Below are 20,287 nucleotides of genomic sequence, written 5' to 3'. Positions count from 1 at the left end.
ACAGCAACTCCCATCAACAAGTCTATATCCTTACCCTATGAATCTGGGCTAGTCTTGCACCTTGCTTTGGCTGATAAAATGCAGAAGTCACAGTACACCAGTTCCCAACCTGGGCCTCCAAAGGTACTGCATGCTTCTACTTCCTTCTTAGAACCAAGCAGATAGCCTGGGCTAGCCTGCCACAGGACGGCAGACCATGTGGAAGGGAGCCCCGTGGAAGCCATCCTAGACCAGATCCAGCCAGCCTATCCCTCAAATACATGAGAAAGCCCAGCTGAGACCAGCAGCCTGACCTCCCACCCCACCCCCCGCATCACTAGTGAACCCAGCTAAGACTAAAAGAACCACCCAACTCACCCACAGACTAGTGAACACCAATGAAGGCTTACTGTTTTAAGCCATTAAGTTTTTGGACAGGGTGTCATGTGATAACAGTTAACTGATACATATTAATGAACAGTCTAATTTATGATAGTGAAGTTCCTAGGAGGCTGGGGTTATGAGTCTTTGTTCTGTGTCAGACTGAGAACCACAGTTCTTAAACATGGTGTTGCAACAAGTCGAGATACATCAAGATCTGCTGCGGGGGCATTTGCACAAAGTATTTCTGAATTTTGCAAGTGATTAAGTTAGTGTAGATTCATCATCACCCTCATCTATACCACTGTGACTCACTTAAGCTTTCTTGAAAAGGAAAGTGGAAGAGTAGGACCAAGAACCTGCTTCTCATTTCCACTGACACCTTCTGCCAGCCAGTAATAGTAACAGCAGTGTTTATTAATCACCTGTCTTATTCTCCCCGTATGTACATCATCTGTCACATGAACCAGCTCTCAAAGAATCTCAATTTTTGGTGAAGATGTCAAATCCTTTAAGGAAAGGGCAAGGCATAAGAACATCTTTAAATATCTAGTACTGTACTCACATCTAGCATACAAAAGACATGGTCTTCTGCCCTCAGGGACTCATCTGGTGGAACTAAACGGTCCTTTTCTCTCAGAAGAGGACCAAATAAGAGCCCAGTCTTATTTTTTCTAACCGTAAGTCAGAAATCCACAGCAGGAGATGAGCCCCAGGGCTTGTCTTCTAAAATGAAAAAGCCCAGGTAACAAAACCAAGCTTATTCACAGCCATCTATTTGGGAAATCACCCAAAGTCAACCATACTTCTTAAATGAAGGACTTTAATGAATGTTCTTACTGAGGTTAATTGCTGCATTGGCAGCCAATGCAGTGTCTTTCCATGATGTATTTCCTCTTGATGGTGGCTTTCAAGTTCAGTTCTCAGCTACCCACACCTACTTTCTCAGGTAACTCTGCTCTAGCAGATTAAGCCCCGTGAGCCTCAGTTTCACATACATACAATGAAAACTCAAATAAGATTGAATGAGATAATTTAACATGAAAGTCCAAAGGTTTGGCACAGCCCGGACCCTTGTAAGTGCTCAAAAAAGATGTATTTCCTTCCTTTCAGCTACAAAAACACATTTGGTGTATTTTACACACACACACACACAAACCACTCTCTCTCTCCCTCAGACCCCACTCATCCCTTCTGCTCAAGTCACATTTGCAATACCAGCAATAGCGTAAGTTATGAAAATCATACCCAAAAACCACATTTCATTTAACAAACTTTTACCCAACACCATGCTAGGTATGGTCAACATGGGGCCCCTAAGGATCCTGCCAGCCTCCTGGAACAACCTCCATCTACAATCCACAGAGATAGTTTATGAGAAACTGGCCACCACAGCCCTAGGAAACAGCATTCCGTTATCTTACTAAAGATAGTCTTCTGCCAAGCCCATCATCATGGCTTTATTTTCTGACAAAAGGGCCCCTATGCTAAGCCAGATTCCTGTCATGTGCAGAGTAGAGCGCCAATCTATTCCTATGGCTCTTAACTCTCAAGCACAGCAATGGTCACATCTCCCCAGCCCCCTCAGGATCCCACTCCCACCTCCTTCATTCACTGGGTACCTGAGAAACCACAAGAATCACCCCTAGAGGGACAGCAGAAATGGCAAAAGTAGCAGCATAAAAATTGATACCAAATTCATCTTCATTAATCACCTTCCTATGTCAGGTGTGAACTGTCTCAGGAACACAGCTTGAGGATGAATCACATCTCACCATCACACAGGGCAATCTGGGTCTCTTTAGCATGCTTCCCGTGCCAGCCCTATTTCCTAGTCAAGCTTTCATTTTCCTTCAAGATTTTCACAGTAAATTCTGTAGATCCTGAAATTGCCTCGACAAACAGAAAAACCTGGGCTCCATGGTAAGGAAGAAACACAACTGCTGTGCTTTCAGTTGTCAAGTGGTTTTAAACTACTTCACCTTCATTCTTCCTCATTCTCTATCCTGGAAGTGTATCAGATCACAACATGGGAATTTCCCACTCAAAACCTGAAAATCAAGTTTGGTCTCATAAGACCACAACATGAACAAGCTTCAGACGTAGCCATCTTTCACCCACTGACTGGCCCTGTATAGAACTATAAGTGTCCCGGTTTAGTACTAATAAATTCTGCTAGCTCAAATTAAGCTTGCCTCATTTGGACTTGGTTCCTTATTTCTGCTGATCTCACTGCAACAAACCAAACATATGGTGAGGGCAGAATATAATTCAGTACAAGACACCGACTTTACCAGCTTCTTACAGAACCACTGAGATGATGGAATCTATTGGAACACATCAGCCTTTCTGAAAAGTTAATAATAATGCCTTTTTAAGGTCACTGTCTAAAAACAGTGGAGATTAGAGTCCATTAAAAGCACCAAGCAGATAACCGAGTCCTTCAGAATCAAAAATAAAGGATGGGATTAAAACCACAACCTAATTCCACTACATACTCACCAGAATGGCTAAGGTGAAAAAGACAAATACCAACCATGGTGAGGATGTGAGGGAGGGAAGCTCTCAAGCACTGCTGGTACAATTATATACTGATACAACCGCTTAGGAGAACTGGCAGTATCTCATATTGCTAAATATGTGTACCCTCATGATCCCAAAATCCCACTTTAAGTATACACTTGCTATGGTTTGGATATGGATTTACTGGCCGAAACTTATACAGAAGTTTAGCTGACTTCAGTTGGGATGTGTTTGGGTCATGGAGCCGGATCCCTCATGAATAGGATTAATGCAGTATCAAGAGAGTGACTGAGTTCTCAATCTCTTGAGAATGAATAAGCTTCCTTGAGAGCAGGTTGTTAATAAAGCCAAATCCCTTCTCATATTTGGTCCCTCTCCACACATGCCTGTTCCTCTTCCACTTTTCCACCATGTCTTGATGTAGCATGAGGCCCTCACCAGAAGCTGAGCAGATGTAGCCACCCAGTCTTGAACTTCCCAGACTCCAGAACTGTGAGCTAAAAAAAACAAACAAACCTCTTTTCTTTATAAGCTATCCAGTCCCAGGTGTTGTATTATAGCAACACCTAACAGCCTAAGACAAGAGTCAACTGTAATGTGTACCTATGTTCACCATTCAATGGCAATGTGTATATCATGTACTAGAATGTTTCCAGAAGCACTAATCCTAGTAGCTGAAAACTGGAAATTATCTAAATGCCCATCTATGGTAGAATGGGTGGATCAATAAATTTTGGTATACGCACACAATGGAATACTATACAGCAATGAGAATGATTACATGCAACAATATACATCAATTTCACAAACATAATACTGAGCAAAAGAAAGCAAACATAAAATAGTTTACATTTTATGAGTTTATTTATAGAGTGCAAAAATAGTCAGAATTGAGGCATGGGGATTGTAGAGGTAGTAGCTGGAAGAGAGAACATAGGGGGCTTCTGAAGAGCTGAGAATGCTCTGTTTATCTGGTGGTTAGGTGGGTGTCCATTTGAAACTCATCAAGCTCTACATGTGTGATGTGTATTTTTCTGCATATAATATAGATCAGAAAGTTTAAAATCAAGGGTACTGGTTTGCTTACTAAGTTACCTCAATGACTTAAAATGTTGGTTGGCTGTTAGGTTGCGACATAAGAAACATTTGTTCCTCCCCACCCCACCCTATATTCCTAATACAGAGCTCCCTAAGACCTTCATAATTTTCTAAGTGATAGGATGAGAAAAGTATCTTTTGTTATAATATTTGGTCTTACTCTCTAGTTCCCTTCAAAAGAGCTTCCAAGACCCTTGAAAGCTCTATAGCTAGCTTGTCCAACTCATGGCCCAAGGGCTGCATGCAGCCAAGGACAGCTTTGAATGCAGCCCAAAACAAATTCATAAACTTTCTTAAAACATAGATTGGTTTTGCAATTTTTGTAGCTCATCAACTATCGTTAGTGTATTTTATGTGTGGCCCAAGACAACCGTTCTTCCAATGTGGCCCAGGGAAGCCAAAAGATTGAACACTCCTGCTCTAAAGTGAGAAATGTCTTTTTGTATGCTATTGACTGGTGGCTGAGGTCCCTAAATAGCTTCGGGATGGGACTGGCTACCACAAAGACCACTGTATGACTGGAGGGTTGGAACTTTCAGTCCCACCCCTAAAATCTCTGGGGAGGGAAGAAAGGGTGGACACTGATTTGATCGATCGTCCCTACATAATGAGGCCTCCATGAAATCCCACATGACAGGGTTCAGGGAACTTCCAGGTTGCTGAACACAACCATGCACCAAGAAGATGGCATACCCCAACTCCACAAGGACAGAGGCTCCTGTGTTTAGGACCCTTCTGGACCTCATCAAATGTACTTCTTCACCTGAACATTTGTATCCTTGGTAATATCCTTTACAACAAACCAGCATATATAAGTAAATGTTTGTGAGTTTTGTGAGCCATTGTAGAAAATCATCAAATTGAAGAGGGGGTTGTAGGAACCCCCAATGTACAGCCAATTGGTCAGAAGTACAGGTAACAACATGGGACTTGTGACTGGTGTCTGAAGTGGGGGCAGTTTTGTGGGACTGAGCCCTAAACTTGTAGGGTATGCAATAACCCCCGGTAGTGTCAGAATTGAATTGTAGGACACCCAGTTATTACCTGGAGAGTTGGATAATTCATTGGTGTGAGGGGGAAAAAAACACCCACATTTGGTGTCACAAGTATTTTGAGAAACAGAATTTTTGACACTGACCCTCTTCATTTTAGAACATGAGATTTAAAAGGCGGTGGTAGGGGACGGGGGGGCTCCCAAGTCTCCCTCACCTGGCTGCGTTTAGTATGTTTGCAAAGCCAGTCCAGTATCTGATTGAACACAACTTCACTTCATTTCACCACCTGGGCCACCTATTTATCAACCTGCAAATTCAGCCCAATAGTCCAATTTGTTACCAGCCTGTCATCTGGCTGCCTTTCTTTCCTCTAAGAAAATGAAGTGAGGGGTATGCTTTTACCCAAGTCAGCAGCAAAGACTTCCTGAAAATAAAATGCAAATATCCAAAAGGCCTATGCAGACCTGACTCTTCCAAAGAGAAAAACAGTATTTCAATGTCAAGGAGAAGATGAGACAAACATTTTCCCACACGCATCAACTTCAGCAAATCAGCATTCTATGCCCAGTGAAGCTCAGCATTCAAGCTGGCTCACTTACGCCATCACTCAGGAGACAAGCAAGTCTCAAGGTCTTACTGATATCTTCCCTCTCTCTCTGGAAGATAATAGTTGGGTACACTAGAACTGAATAATAGAGGAGTATCTCTGGAGAAGTGCAAGAATACAATGAAGAAGAGGGAAACAGACTGAAAGCATGGGGAAATCCAACCTCTTCCCACCATTTTCCATGGAAAACTCGATTCTTGATTTTTCAGGAAGTTGGAGCTGTCCCAAATTTCCAGAGAGCTCTGATTTAACACTCTCCCAAGGCTGGGCAAGAGGCAACCCAAAGATCAAGTTGATCATTTTACGGGGTTTTATGTTGTTATGTTAAAAATAAGCCAGTTCTACATACAATCCCTTTGCCCACCCACCTCCTCATCCCCAGTAAATACACAAAAACAAGAGGAAGACAAGTGACTGCAAGTGACACAGGGGAAGTGAGGTCTGGGTCTTCCCATGCACAAGGCCTCCTTCATGCTGATGTAACAGAACACCAGGAAACCCTGCTCCCAGAACACTGGGGAAAAACAGACACTGACCACAACATTGGGGTGTCTCCTTATTGATTCTCTTGGTTATTTAACTTATTTCCCCAGAGGCTGGGAGTAAGATAACGCTTTCCTAAAACAAAGAATATGGTATAAAAACAAAATTTTTTAGAAGTCCAGCCAAGAAAGGCCACATAGGTGGGTAAGGTAATGTTTTATTAAATGTTTACATTCCCTAGATATTAAGTTTCAGAACTTGTCCTGCCTCTGTTCCCTTGGGCACTTCATACATAAGTAATACAAGTTCTTCCTTAGCTTTTATCTGCAAATAGGATAAAGACCATGTTTCTGGTATACATATGCATCTATGTTATTTATATTATAACAACTATTGTAAATAAATGCATGTTTTTGCCTGCTGGGAATAAAGGCATATCCTATCCTCATTTCTCACATATTTTACTTAAAATGTTCCTAAGTAGCTTACCAGCTACTCTCTTACCTGCTGAAACTAACCAAATTCTGGCTGATGGTCAAAGACTATTTCCCTTGGGCACCAAGCTTCCTAAACAGTCAGGATGGTCTAATAAGGTTTTTTCTGAGTGTGGTACGTTTACACTGTAGCATATATACTAATAGTTAAGTATTTGTTGCAACATGCATAAGCACATCAAATTCATAAGCTGCTATATGCTGTCAATTAGAATGAGACCAAATTAAAATAAATGAGTTGACGCAGGATAAACTGAAGAAAATATGTTAAGGAACTAGTATAGGTGGTAACGTGAATATGGTGGAAATTAAGTCCAAAGTTTGGAAAATACTGATCTGCTTAAAAAAAAAAAAAAAGTTCAGCCAAGAGTCAGAAAGCTCTGATTCCATGTGCTGTCTTGATGTGTCCTTGGGGATCCTTCACTTATCCCTAGGCAGGCCTCACTACAACGACAGCAACAAAGCTGATAGGGTTAGGACAGTGTGACAAATGTGAAAACTTTTGGAAGTAGAACACAAAGTCTTTTCACCTTCCAATCAGGTGTGACCACTGGCCAGCTGAGAAGCATGGACCTTTGAGTTATGACACACAAACCAACAAGGCATCAGAGTCAATGCTAATCCCTCTCCTTAAAACCTCCCTGAGCTGTGGAAAGTGATCTTGCCAAGCCTCTAGGCAAAGACCTCCTGAGGTTGGCTTGGTGGCAGGCAGGGGGCGGTAGATGGCAAGAGCACAAATGATACATATCACTGCAACCTGGTGTCTGATCTCAATAACACCTGTGCACAAGACTCCCAGTAAGGCAGGGCTTTACAAGGTCAGGATTTGCCGCTAAGCTCTTAAAATCTCTTCCGATCCTAGCAGAAGTAAATGATCAGTATCTCTGGTAAGCAACTGTATTTTTCTTTTTTTAAACCTTTCAGTGTCATCATGAGGTTTGCCACATGCCTTGAGAAATAAAGCCCAATCTCAATGCTCAAACATGAAGCCTGGCTGGCTCAGGCAACTGGAAGAAGATACCCATGCATGGTAACCTCTGAATGACAGGTTTCCTGGAGAGAAAGACCTATCTCTTCACCTTATATACTTAAATAGCCTCCTTCTTAAGGCAAAATAACAGCTCCTAAAGATGTCTCTGTCATAGCCCCAGAATCTGAGTATGTTACACCTTACATGGCAAAGGGTAATTAAGGATGCAGACGGAGTTAAGGTAGCTAATCAGCTGACCTTAAGATAATTATCAAGGTGGGTCTAATGCAATCACAGCGTCCTTAAATGCGGAAGAGGGAAGCAGAAGAACCACTATCTAAAAAGTGTCAAAGACTGGCTTGAAGACATAAGAAACCATGAGTGAAGGAATCTGGACAGGCTCTAGAAGTTGGAAGTCAAGAAAACAGATTCTAAGAGCCTCCTGAAAGGAACACAGTCCTGCTGACACTGGATTAGCCCAGTGAGACTGTATTGGTTCCCTATTGCTGCTATAACAAATTGTCATTAATAATTACATATACTTAGTGGCTTATAACAACAGAAAACTCTTCTCTCACAGTTCCAGACTCCAGAGGTCTGAAATCGGTATCACTGGGTAGAAGCAAAGGGGTAGGCAGGACAGGGCCATGCTCCCTCCAGAGGCTCTAGGGACAGTCGGTTCCTTGCCTCTTCCAGCTTCTGGTGGCTGCATGTATTTTTTGGCTTGTGGCCACAGCATGCTAATTCCTACTTCTGTGGTCACACTGCCTTCTCTTCTGAGTAATCCTCCTCTGCATCTCTGTGAGGAGAACATTTGAGGTGGCATTTAGGGCCCATCTTGACAATCCACGATAATTGCCCTATCTCAAGGTGCTTAATCACATCTGCAAAGATCCTTTTTCCACATAAGGCTACATCCACATGTTCCACGAGTTAGAGCCTAACACCTGGAGGGTGTTAGCCTACTACAGAGCCGTTTCAGATTTCTTACCTCCAGAACCATAAAATAAACATGTTCTTTTAAGCCACTAAGTGTAATAATTTGTTACAGCAGCAATAGGCAACTAATACAGCTCCTGTCTCCCAAGTGTGTGCTACAGATCAGGACAAGGTCTGGGCATGAGGACAAAGCTAGCTCACCCCTACTATTCACATCAGCATCCTGGGGATCCTTTGTATCCAGAGATGCTGCTCCTTCTCCCATTAGCATACTTGACATGATAAAATGCTAAGACTTAGCAGGAAGTGGCCATTAGAAGCTTCAGAAATCACTTCTCTTTCCTCTCGCTGATCACAGGTTTCTTAAGTAAACTGTATAGTAATTCAAAGCAAAGCTTAGGGGAAAAAAGGAACTGACATTCATTTCAGAGAATTCCTCTCAATAATGAGTACACTCCATCCACAAATGTCAAAGAGCTTTGCTCACAAAGCCAATAATCCCTATCACAAATATAAGGCAATGTAAACATTTAAGAACCATATTCCTCAATTAGGAACAGCCTTTTTGGGTAGCTTTCCTAGCATTCCAGTGGCAGAACATACACTTTTAAGCACTTATTAATCACTATTCTGTCTCTTGGCATGCTGTAATGCTGGTTTTCTAACATCTCTGCAGGGATTTCTATTTATAGAACTGCTCCTTCTCATTGATCTGCCTTCAGGACACTGCAGCAATTCCCCAGCTGACTTCTCTCCCAGAACTCACCTTGTTGGGACACCCCTGGGCTCTGTCCTCAAATGTCTTCTCTATCCATATTCTCTCCCTCAGCAAGCGCACCCTGTCCCATGATTGCAAATGCCAACTGTTAAGTGGAGGCTCTCAAATTCATGTATCTATCCTTGAACCCTCACCTGAACAAGGTCCAGATCCAAACATCCACGTGCCACTCATGAGCTCCACTTCAGTGTTTAGTATGCATCCCCAGCTTAGCAGGCCCGAAACAGAGCTGCTGCTTTCAGGCAGATGCACAAAGCAGCTCAGCAAACAGCATCTCCCACTCCGGCTGCTCCAATAAGACCCTTAAGCCCTCATGTGTACGTTCTCTTCACTCCTTCCCACCCCTCATATTTAATCCATCAGTATCTACAAGCTCTGCCTCCAAAATGTACCCCAAATCTATTTTCACTATCTCCACTATTTCAATCTCATTCCAAGCTACCCTCACCTCCCACCCACTTATAGCAATAGGCTCCTAGCTCGTCTTCCTGCCTGCTCTAGCCCCACCCTCCACAGGGCTAAAAGCCATCTTTCTGAAGTGTAAATATCAGAGGATGTCACTCACAGGTATAAAATTATCAGGGGCTTCTGGCTACAAGCAAACTCCAAACTGGACCATTACCTACATGGTCTGGCCACTGCCTACCCCTTGACCTCTCTCCCACTCTCTTTCTTACTCACATGCCATGCACACAACTCTGGCCCTCTGTCCTCTCCTGGAACGTGCCGAGGCTTGTTCCTGACCCATGGCCTTTGCACTTGCTGCTCCTTCTGCTGTAAACACTCTTCCTGCAGGTCTGTTATTATCATCCTTTCCTTCCCTGAAGCCTCACCTGCAACTTTTCAGTTATCACCCTAGCCTACCAAAAGCAACCACTCACCACCCTTTCTTCCTGCCTGACTTTGTCTTTTCAGAACACTTTGGAAGACCTGAAGCAGTCTTAATTGTTTGTCGATGGAGTGTGACTCCCCTCCAGCAAACTACATGCTCACTGAGGGCAGGGCTTTTCCCATAGTATCCCCAGAGAGATACCTGTTCACAAGCTGACAGAATGGTTTTACAACTGAAGAGCAATATCAAGTCCTCTTAAAAAGGTACAGTGTTAGTCAATCTCCTTGGTTTTAAGGAATAGTGATTTCCTGGGTTCCTACAGGAAAGAGACCAAAATCTCCTTCCTGGGGTAATGCCCTTCATTCTCACTCCCTCTCTCAGCATCTGTTTTTTCTTTTTATGTGCCCAATTCTCCCCTCTACCAACTGGCCAGCTCGCTTACCTTCCATGACGTCTTGTTTCTGCTCCATCATAGTTCTGTCTAGCCAACACCCTCACTTAACCCCAGGACATCACCCCACTTGCTAACTACCAAGTTTTCTTTTGAGTCTCTCAATTCAACTTGAGACTTAATCTCATTAGCCAAGGAAGAAAGGGGCACAGTATAGAACAGGGACTTAGGCAGAAGTTAGAATTTCTCATACTGAGATTAAGAAATCCAACAGCAGTAAGGCCCAGTGCATCTCCATTCATTCTCCTTTAATAGATGAATACGTGACTGCACCATCCTCCCAAAGGGTGGGAGAGCTGTCAGACCCTACAGATGGTGGGAATCACCAAGACGCATGAAATGAGTGCTAGCATGAGTAAGAATGAAGATTAGGAGGGAAAAGAATCTCCGTGTAAACAGCATGGTTAATTAAGAAAAATTACACAGTGATTAGACAAATCTGATCCTTTTATAAGTACCTGTACAAAGGGTCACTGTTAAATGGAATCCTTTCTCTTCACCCATGTATGATAACTCCTAGCTTGTGCCAGGTAATAAGTACTCAGAGGGAATTACTCCCATCAGATCAAACCCCCACAACATACCTGCAAAGCAGCTACCATCACATTTTTCAGGTGAAGAAATGAATGTCCAGAGAGGTGTGAGGCCAACTTAAACAAGTGCCTAAAGGCCCACCAAACTTTTAGGGGCCCATGAGAATTTTATTTCTTTTAAAGTCAGAAGGAAAAAATGAATACAATTCACCCTGGACACAGTCATAAAAATATAATTTTTTATTTTAAATGGAGGAAGGAGTCTACTAAACCCAGTCTTGGGCCCCCAAGAGTCACAACATGGCTCTGGTGGAGTGACTTGCCCAAGGTCACAAGAAGCAAGGAGTTGTGTATGCAGTCCAGATCAGTCCCTGTCCTCTCTTCCATTCAGCCTCCACACACCCTCATGCCTTAGAAAACCCTAGGGAGTGCTAGGATTTCAGAATGTCCCATCACCCGAACTTTTGGGGAAAAAACATTCAATGTAGAAATCAATGGCACTAGAAATGTTCCTTACAAGCCTCACCAAAAATCTGATTAGTCATCCTGTGACTGATCCTCAGCTTAAGTGAAAAACCACTTATCCTTGGACCCACTAACTGCACTGGGATAACCTGGGGTGCTCATTAAAAATGCAGATTCCAGAGCCCTACCTCACACTTGCTGAATCTCAAGGATGGGACTAAAATCTGCATTATAAATGAGCACCCAGGGGTTTCTGACCTTCCGTGTACACTAAGACCCCACTCGTCAGCAACACCTATGGGGATAACCTAATTTTTGCATAGTTTTAACACATTTAAAATTGTCCCAGAATACAACTACCATGTATAATGAGCCAAGAACATACTTTCTGTTCTGAACTTCACAAGTTATTAACCATAAAAAAAGTTATATTATTGATGATAGAGCCACTCCTGTAATATGAGTCACCAAATCAATCCTGTATTTGGAGATGTTGCATTTATAGGTGATTTTACCAACAGGTGTAAGGATCTGGCTATTTCATTTTGTCTTAGGACAGGTGGGCCCACACATTTACATGATGAAATGCCTGTTTGACGCCGCACGGACTTTCCTTTTTTTTTTTTCCTTTTACATTACAGTTAGGAAATTGCATTGATTTTTTAGGGGAGAATTGTGTTTGTTGTTGGATTACATTATCTGTGACTTGCATTCTGCATGGTAAAGATAGCATTAGAAAATAGTTGTTAAAAGGAGACAATTGGCCCTATAGGATTAAAGAATGTCTTTAAAAAGATCCTGGCTAAAACATGCTCTTAAGACACTGCTTATCTCACAAGTCCCTAAGGACATTCCTACCCCACCCATCCCCACAAAGTGAGCTGGGCCTGTAGAGGCTGGCAACCAGAGGCTGATGCCTAGGGCAACACTTCTGAATGCTAAACCCTGGGCCTGTTCAGCCTACTAAAACAAAACACTTTAGACTGGGCAATTTATGAACAACAGAAATTTACGGCTCACAGCTCTGGAGGGTGGAACATCCAAGATCAAGGCACCAACAAATTTGGCATCTGGTAAGGGCCTACTGTCTGCTTCATAGATGCCACTTCTAGCTGTGTACTCAAATGGCAGAAGGAGCAAACAAACTCCCTGCAGCTTCTTTTATAAGGGCATGAACCCCATTCACAAGGGCTCCTCCCTCTGATTTAATCAGAGGCCTGAAAGGCCCCACACCTCTTAATACTATCAGGTTGGGGATTAGATTTCAACATATGAATTTTGGAGGGACACTAACATTCAGACCATAGCAGTCGGCAAAAGACAGAGAAGCTGGACAAGAAAATGAAGTTGTGAATAGTGGCTGCTGGGTCAGGAGGCAGAGGATGGAAGAAGAGAGGATGTCATAGATAGATGTGAGTTACTGATAAGTCCAAGTTCTTGGGGTGGGTGGTTTCAAGGGTATTCAAATAATAATATAATGAAAATAGTTGCATCTCTTCATTAGTATCAACCAGCCAATTATCAGAGAAGGGAAAATAATTTAGTGACCATACCAAACCCTGGCATCTTTGTAGCAAACTACATATTAGCATGGAGCCTTTCAAGCCTGAGTGCTAATCAGCAGCTTTTGGAGGGATAGTCACTCCTCTCAATTAAAAAAAAAAAAAAAAAAAAAAAGCAGCGCTTGGCCCAGAGAGCTGGCCTTCTGAGCAGCATGTCAGAGCTGATAAAGATGCTGGCGCCTGGCGGCCACCAAGGCCACCCTGGACAACCATTCTGCCTTCTCATTAGCATTGTGCCACTGTTACCTCACTTGACAATAACAACCGCCGTGGAGGATCTGACAAGCACAGGTCGCCTCGAAGGTGAAAGTAGAAAAGGATCTGAAGACAAATCATAAAAATTGTTTTACCCTGTCTGGAGCCATCACAAGCTGACCCGGTGCTGTGGAAGATGCTGACTTCTTTTCTGAGACTGCTGAAGGGGAATCTAATTACTCACTCCCCACACCCCCATTATCCCATCTTCCCTCCCATCTACTGGTTCCCTAATGTAAAACAGTATGGAAAAAAAAGGCTTTTTAAATAGAAAAGATAGAGAAAAATTATTATGGCCAAAGCATAAGAGGATTACAATATCCCAACCCCATACTCCAGTCCACCAGCTCAAAGAGAACAAAAGATAGTTCTCCCTGCTCCTACAAACCCCTGGACCTACTTTTGCCTTATTTAACACTCGACTATAGCTATTAGTTCACAGCCCAACCTGTCTCAACTAAACCAAAGCGGCCCTCCAGAAGGCAAAGACCACAGCCTCTCCAGATTATATTTTTAGGAAATAGCCCCCGGAGTAAGATCAAGCACAGAGAGCACCCTTAATAAAGGTATTTGAATGATTAAACACAAGACAAGCAGGGAGTAGTGGCACACACCTGTAGTCCCAGCTACTCAGGAGGCTGAGGCAGGAAGATGGCTTGAGCCCAGGTGTTCAAGGCTGCAGTGAGCTATGATCGTGTCACATAGCAATCAGGAGACAGAGCAAGACCAAGCAATCCTCCTGCCTCAGCCTTCTGAATAGCTGGGACTACATGTGCATACCACAACACTGGGCTAACCTTTTTTATTTTTATTTTTGTAGAGACGGAGTGTCACCATGTTGCCCAGGGTGGTCTTGAATGCCTCTCCTCAAGCGATCCTTCCATCTTGGCCTCCCAAGATGCTAGGATCACAGACGTGAGCCACCATGCCCAGCAAATCCTGTTTATTTTGTTTACCAGAACATAGGCTCCACAGAAGCAGAGAACTCATCTGTTTTGCTCACTCCATACTTCGTGATTAAAACAGAGTTTAGGGCACACTAAGTGCTCAACTATTCCTTGAATGAGTGAATAAATGGAGAAAGGCTAATGCTAATAGAGGTTATATAGAAAGACACTCAGTCTACACCAAATAGGGTTTCTCTGATTACATTTAGGGAGAGAAGGACAAAGAGAGGCTCAACAGAGAAAAGAAGAAAAAGAGACTTGTAACACCATTAATTGGCAACAACTGCCATCTGCCAGGAAGAATAGCTGTGCCCCTGTGAAGGCAGCATCACTGCAGACATGAGAGAAATTTCCAGAAGAATCTACAAAGGAAGGAAGATGTCAGGGGACTTGCAGACATCCCTGTCTGAAGTATTCAGGCTAGAGGCTATATTCTCTTGGCAGAAAATCTGTTTAAACCCCTCAAGCGTGACCACTATAGTGCCCTTACCAAGGTCAGTCAGTCAGATATTTCTGGAATACTTCCCGAAAGCTGTGACTTTCTCAGCCTTGGGGGGGGGGGGGGGGGGGGGTTGGGGGGGCCGGGTAGGGAGGCAGGGACACCAGCTAAAATAGTCCTCATTGCCAAATAAAAGACTTACTATCTACACATAATTAATTCCTCATTTCAACATGACATCCTTTACCTGAGACAGAGAGAGAAAAATTCTCAGGTGTTTACCAAAATTGTACCTCTAATTAATGATTTTAAGACTGTTTGTGGGTCTTATTTTTTCACTGGACCACTGAAGCTTCTTGCAGGCAAGAAGCATGTTCATTCCTGCCATTTGCACAACCTCCACATACAGAGCACCAATCAGTATCTGCTTCCCTCAAACTCCAACAGAACTCATGAGCAACAATGGATAGTAGCTACATGCAGGGGGAGCATTTCCCAAGCAAAACACTTTTCGGTAAGCTTCTCACAGTTGAAGTTTCAAATAATAGAGGAAACAAGGAAAAAGCAAATGATTCTAAACAACTAGGAGAATGAACCCACAAAATGAGTATTTGAGTCATCCAATAGTCAGAGAAAAAAATCATGGAATACTGACAGAGAGCTGTTGGACCAGCCGATAGAACAGGGCAAAAATCACTGTTTTCTAAGCAGGGATTTAATGCTCCATCCTCACAGAACAAATAGTGGAAGGAGGTTCAGGCCACTGTTTTCAGAAGAAAAAAAAAAAAAAGGAGCAGGCAAGCAAAATACAGTCGCAGCCAGCAGCCAGCCCTAAAATTTCAGCCTCCACCAGAGAACTGAGAGTCCACAGGTGACACAAAGAACAGCTTTCAGTCCACAGCTGGTCCCAAAGCTTGCACCCTCTGCCAGGACTCCCTCCGAGACTTCAGCTCCATCCTGGGAGGCTGTCTTCTGGGATATATGTACATGCTTCTGAGTCACATCACGGAACAGGAAAACACACTGCCCTCTTATCAGAGGAGTAGGAGAGGCAAAGATGTGCAATTAAGAAAGGAAGGTAAGACAGTTACTCCAAGAATTTAGTCAAATTATATACATGAGATTTCCCCAAGAAATAGCGGCTTAACATAGCAAGTCCAGAATGGAGTTTAATGTTTACTTTCAAATCTATCATCAACTCTGGAAAATATGGAAGCATTTAGTTTTTCTGAAATGGAAATGCAGCATTTCCTGGTGTGCTAATTTTTACCTTCTGTTAACCAAAATGTTTTAAGACAATGTGCCACAAGAATACATTTCAAGGGAGCTATGGAACAACACACAAAAACCATTCATTCAAAAAATAAACTTCGGCCTCTTTTATACTTGCTGAGTGTCAGAAACAACTCAATACCTAACATTTACAAGTTAAGCTGTAATATAAACCCCTCAAAGGAAGGGAAACATGATGCAGTTACCAAAAGTTATAAGTAGTAAGATGAAGAATGCAAAGCAGTGGTTCCCAAAGTGGGCCCATGATCAGACCTACCTAGAGAAGGTGTTTGCTTAAAAGTCCACTCCTGGGCACCTCCCTGAGAACGTGCACTACTCGATCCACTACAATATATCATAGGAACCCATTAGTCTTCTCCAGGTAGTTTTGACCACTAGGCAGGTTTGGGGGCAGCTGCCATAAGGAACATGGACAGAGTGGGTTGACTATGCTCCCCTACACCAACGGAATTCCAGCTTGACAAGCTGCTTTGTAGCGCAATGCCCAAAAGATCTTAACTCAGCCACCTTGGATGGAGACCAGATGGGCCAAAACAGCCAAGCCTCACACACCCAGCTAGGCTCAAGGGTAAAAGGCATCTCCCAGCCAACTTCCTGTGTCTTGCTTGGTAGTTCTGAAGCTGCTTGGTAGTCTGAAGAACACTGGGTCGGAATGCTGGTGATCTTCAGAGCTACACAGGGCTTGACAGCAAGGAAAGTGCACCTTCCACAGTGCACATGGGTTGCCTACGATGGCAAAGTTCAGGGAGGGCAACTGAGGGCTGGTGAACAGGCTCACTGAGCTAGCAGAGGCAGACACAGCTTATAAAATCAGTTTCATTTTTCAATATGAAGAACCAGAAGAACAAGGACTATTGCTACCCTTCTTGGCTATACAGGCTTAAAAAATCATTTCTAGTTACCAATAGCTTCTGGTACAGATGACAAGGCCCAAATGGGATATACTGGATCCTTACTGCTCCCCCAAAGCTATTCTCCCTTTCTTCCATAGGAGCAGGAATTTTGCAGAGTATCTCACTACAGAGTATAATTATCTCTTGCAGCTGAGTGGCAAAGTGATTATATTTTGCCAAGTGGAACAGGAGTAGAAAAAAATCTACCCAACCTCTGGGTTATCACTCCTCCTTGCCCTTCCTCCTACCCTTTTTTTCTCCTTTATTTCAGGGCATACAAAGGAGAGCAACGCTGGGGCTGGCAGGGCAACCAGAAGGAAGGAGCCCAGCCCCCTGTAACTTTAGCAGGCAGAAATGCCATTCTAGCTTAAAACGAAACTAAACTGTCTCGTTGAAATCAGTATTGTTTGAGGTTTCTGTTAGAGCAGCTGAACATGTTCCTTAATACAAGGATTTTCCGTCCTACATGCAATATGACAAGAACTACTGATCAAGAAGCAAATCCTTCATACTTTCCTTTTCCTCCTTAGCCTAACAAGATGGCCGACATCATCGTCTTTGACTCCAAAGGATAGCAAGTTATACCAGGAGATTCAAGAAATCTCTCTTTAATCTCAAATCCCAATTTTTAAGTGCTAGATCCACCTGAAAGTACAAGCTTTGCTTTTCTGGTCACTCAATGTCTCAACCAACCTTTTGAATTGAATTTTCTACCAGCCTCTCTCATATAAATTACTCAATTTCTGGAACAGGTCTAGCATCATCTCGTAATGCTAATGCTGTTTCCCCTGCCTAGAAGGCCCTTCCTGAGCTAGAAAATTCCACAACATCACGGTCAAGTTCAAACGTAAAAGTGTTCCAAGTCTTAAGGGCTTGGAAGACTTTGAAATATTGACTGAAGTGTATTGGGGCATACATACCTGCTAATCCACCAATCTGCAGAGTTCCTAAAGGCAGAAGTAGTTTTTAATCTTTGTATCCCTGACCACCCTCCATACCATCCACCACATACATCCCAGTACCTGGCACAGTAAAAACTCAAGAAATATTTGATGAACTAATTAAGAAATCATTGAACTGTGTTAAGGTTGTCCTTAGAGTATTTTTTAAAGTAGTTGAAAATTCAAAGGCAGAGGCCACAACTTTAGGAAATCCCCTTGTAAATCAAACACACATATTCCTGTTAAACTAGTACAACTTAGCCTATTAAAATATGAGATAGGAGACACAGCCTTTAAACCAGGGGCAGACAATGTTTTGGCTTCACTAAAGGGCCACACTAGAAGAACTGTCTTGGGCCACACATAAAATACACTAACAGTAAGGAAACCTGATGAGCTAAAAAACAAATTCCATTTTTTAAGAAACTTTACGAATTTGTGTTGGGCCACATTCAAAGCCGTCCTGGGCCACAGGTGGCCTGCAGGCTGGACAAGCTTGCTTTAAACTATAAAAGCGGAGCTAAAGATCCATGTCACTTACAAGCAGCAACTATCATTAGGAGTTGAACCTTATGGGAAAACAATTTTGCACTTAACAGCAACAATTTGCTAGCTCATTAACAAATCTGGGCTGTCATATTTTTAAATGATCACTTTGCTTTGAAAATGAATCCTATATTAAATAGAAAACAAAACACGTATTTTAAAGAGTGTTTTAAAAAGCTCCCTTGGATCCATAGTTTTTTTTTTTTTAAGCCTTAAGATCTGAAAATAAAAGGCCATATACCACACATTCACATCCTCCATACTGGTACTTGAGTACCAGAAGCAACGGCCTAAAATCGTTTCAAAGAAAGGGGAAAAATATACTTTCAAACACCAACAATAGGCAAATTTCCAAGCACAGGCATATCTAAACCAATTAATTCTATGCTCCACAAAAATTTCCACTTCTGCTAACTTGCTTACAGCTTGGCATAGAGACTAAATGTCTAACTAATGGTTAAGAAACAACAGAGGCAATAAGCAAATTCAACTTCCGAAGAGCACCATGTCCAGAGTGCTACAGAGGAGACTCCGGGGAACTACACCTTGAATAATATGTTGGGGAAAACGTTGCTTTTAGTTTCAGGAGGATCATCCTGACTTTTTACCCTGGAATTTTTGGAATGGGGTTTTCTAGACCGTTTGTTCTGGACACTCAGATATATTAAGTGACTTGCTGGAGATCACAAGCCAGTTATAGGCACAGCAAAGCCTAGACCCCCCTGGTCTTCCAGTACGTTCTCCAGCACAGCACACAGAATAAAGTCCATTTCTTAATACAGCTGTCACAAATAAAATCCACTACGGAAAATGAGATTACCCAGCCATTAAGAAGTTTTTCCAAGTTCTTCCTAAAACACAGGCTCACACACACCAGACATCAAACACAGAAAAGATTATAGATGTTAAAAAGGCTCTAGGTGAACTTTACAATGAGATTCACTTAATGCAGTAGGTACTAGGAATTAAAAAATGAGTAAGGCCAAAGGACACTCATCCACAAGTAGCTTAGTGAAGCAAACGGAAACCTACGTACATAAATTATGAAACCACATGCTGCAGCTGATATGGGAGATAAGAACAGGGTATTATGGGATATTTCAGACTCCAGAATTTAAAGCTTTAGATCTTTCTTGTCATTTCTAGGGTAATTCTAGGAAAGTATACTCTAACTGAAGCAGATAAAAACATAAGAATTGTTAAACAGAATGCCTAGACTAAAACTGAAAGGCGATTTCGGAACTTTTGAAAAGATAAATCTGTCTAGAAACAGAAAATTCACACTTGAATCTTTTTTCTGAGTTAAAAATGTAAGCGGGTATTAAATTTGTTTATGACTAATAAGGTTTGAAGTCTAACACAGTACCTGCTAATTCAGATTCAAGTCACCCTCTTTAGGTGGGTGAGAAATGAGCCATTGGTTTAGGAACCTGAAGGAATCCAAACTGTTCACAGGAATATTCCAAAGGGTGTTTCAGTCCTGGAGGTTAACAGCCTCCACTATGCATTATATGGATGCCAACTGTGTTCTGGGGGATATTTGAGATCATAGGCCATAAAAATAAAATAGATATGTGACTTTCACAGCCAGTCACAAATAAAATGCTGCTGGACCTTTTAAGTCTGAACAATCCACTCAGACTACAGAGAAAAGACTAGATATTAGTAAAAGAGCACCCAACTTCAACTGCATTATCAGCTTCCGGAAGTGAGGTTCTTACAGCAACATGAACCACCTGAACCACACAATACCAAATAATATCAAGAAGGGGTGCAAATGCTTATGGAAGATATTCCACCAGGGCCTTGCACAGTACACGAAGTGAGGGCAGACTTGGAGAACACTCCTGTCTCTCCAAAGTCCTGGTGAAGGGGGCAAGATT

General features: G+C 42.5%; 1 protein-coding gene across 7 annotated transcripts in view; it reads right to left on the bottom strand.

The window, feature by feature from the left end:
- Positions 1-20,287, bottom strand: part of MGAT5 (alpha-1,6-mannosylglycoprotein 6-beta-N-acetylglucosaminyltransferase) — a 339,082-nt gene that overhangs the window by 243,326 nt on the left and 75,469 nt on the right. The window contains exon 1 of one of the 7 annotated variants that reach the window (XM_054478917.2): positions 2,076-2,296. The exons of the other annotated variants lie outside the window; for them this stretch is intronic. The gene's annotated coding sequence lies outside the window, so the exon portion shown is untranslated. Of the gene's footprint in view, positions 1-2,075; positions 2,297-20,287 lie in introns of those variants that run through there. 7 annotated transcript variants of the gene reach the window in all.

Source organism: Pongo pygmaeus, chromosome 11 (assembly GCF_028885625.2).
Source record: "Pongo pygmaeus isolate AG05252 chromosome 11, NHGRI_mPonPyg2-v2.0_pri, whole genome shotgun sequence".
Lineage (NCBI taxonomy): Eukaryota > Metazoa > Chordata > Mammalia > Primates > Hominidae > Pongo > Pongo pygmaeus.
Note: the sequence above shows the minus strand (reverse complement) of the source record. Positions and strands in the feature narration are given on the sequence as shown.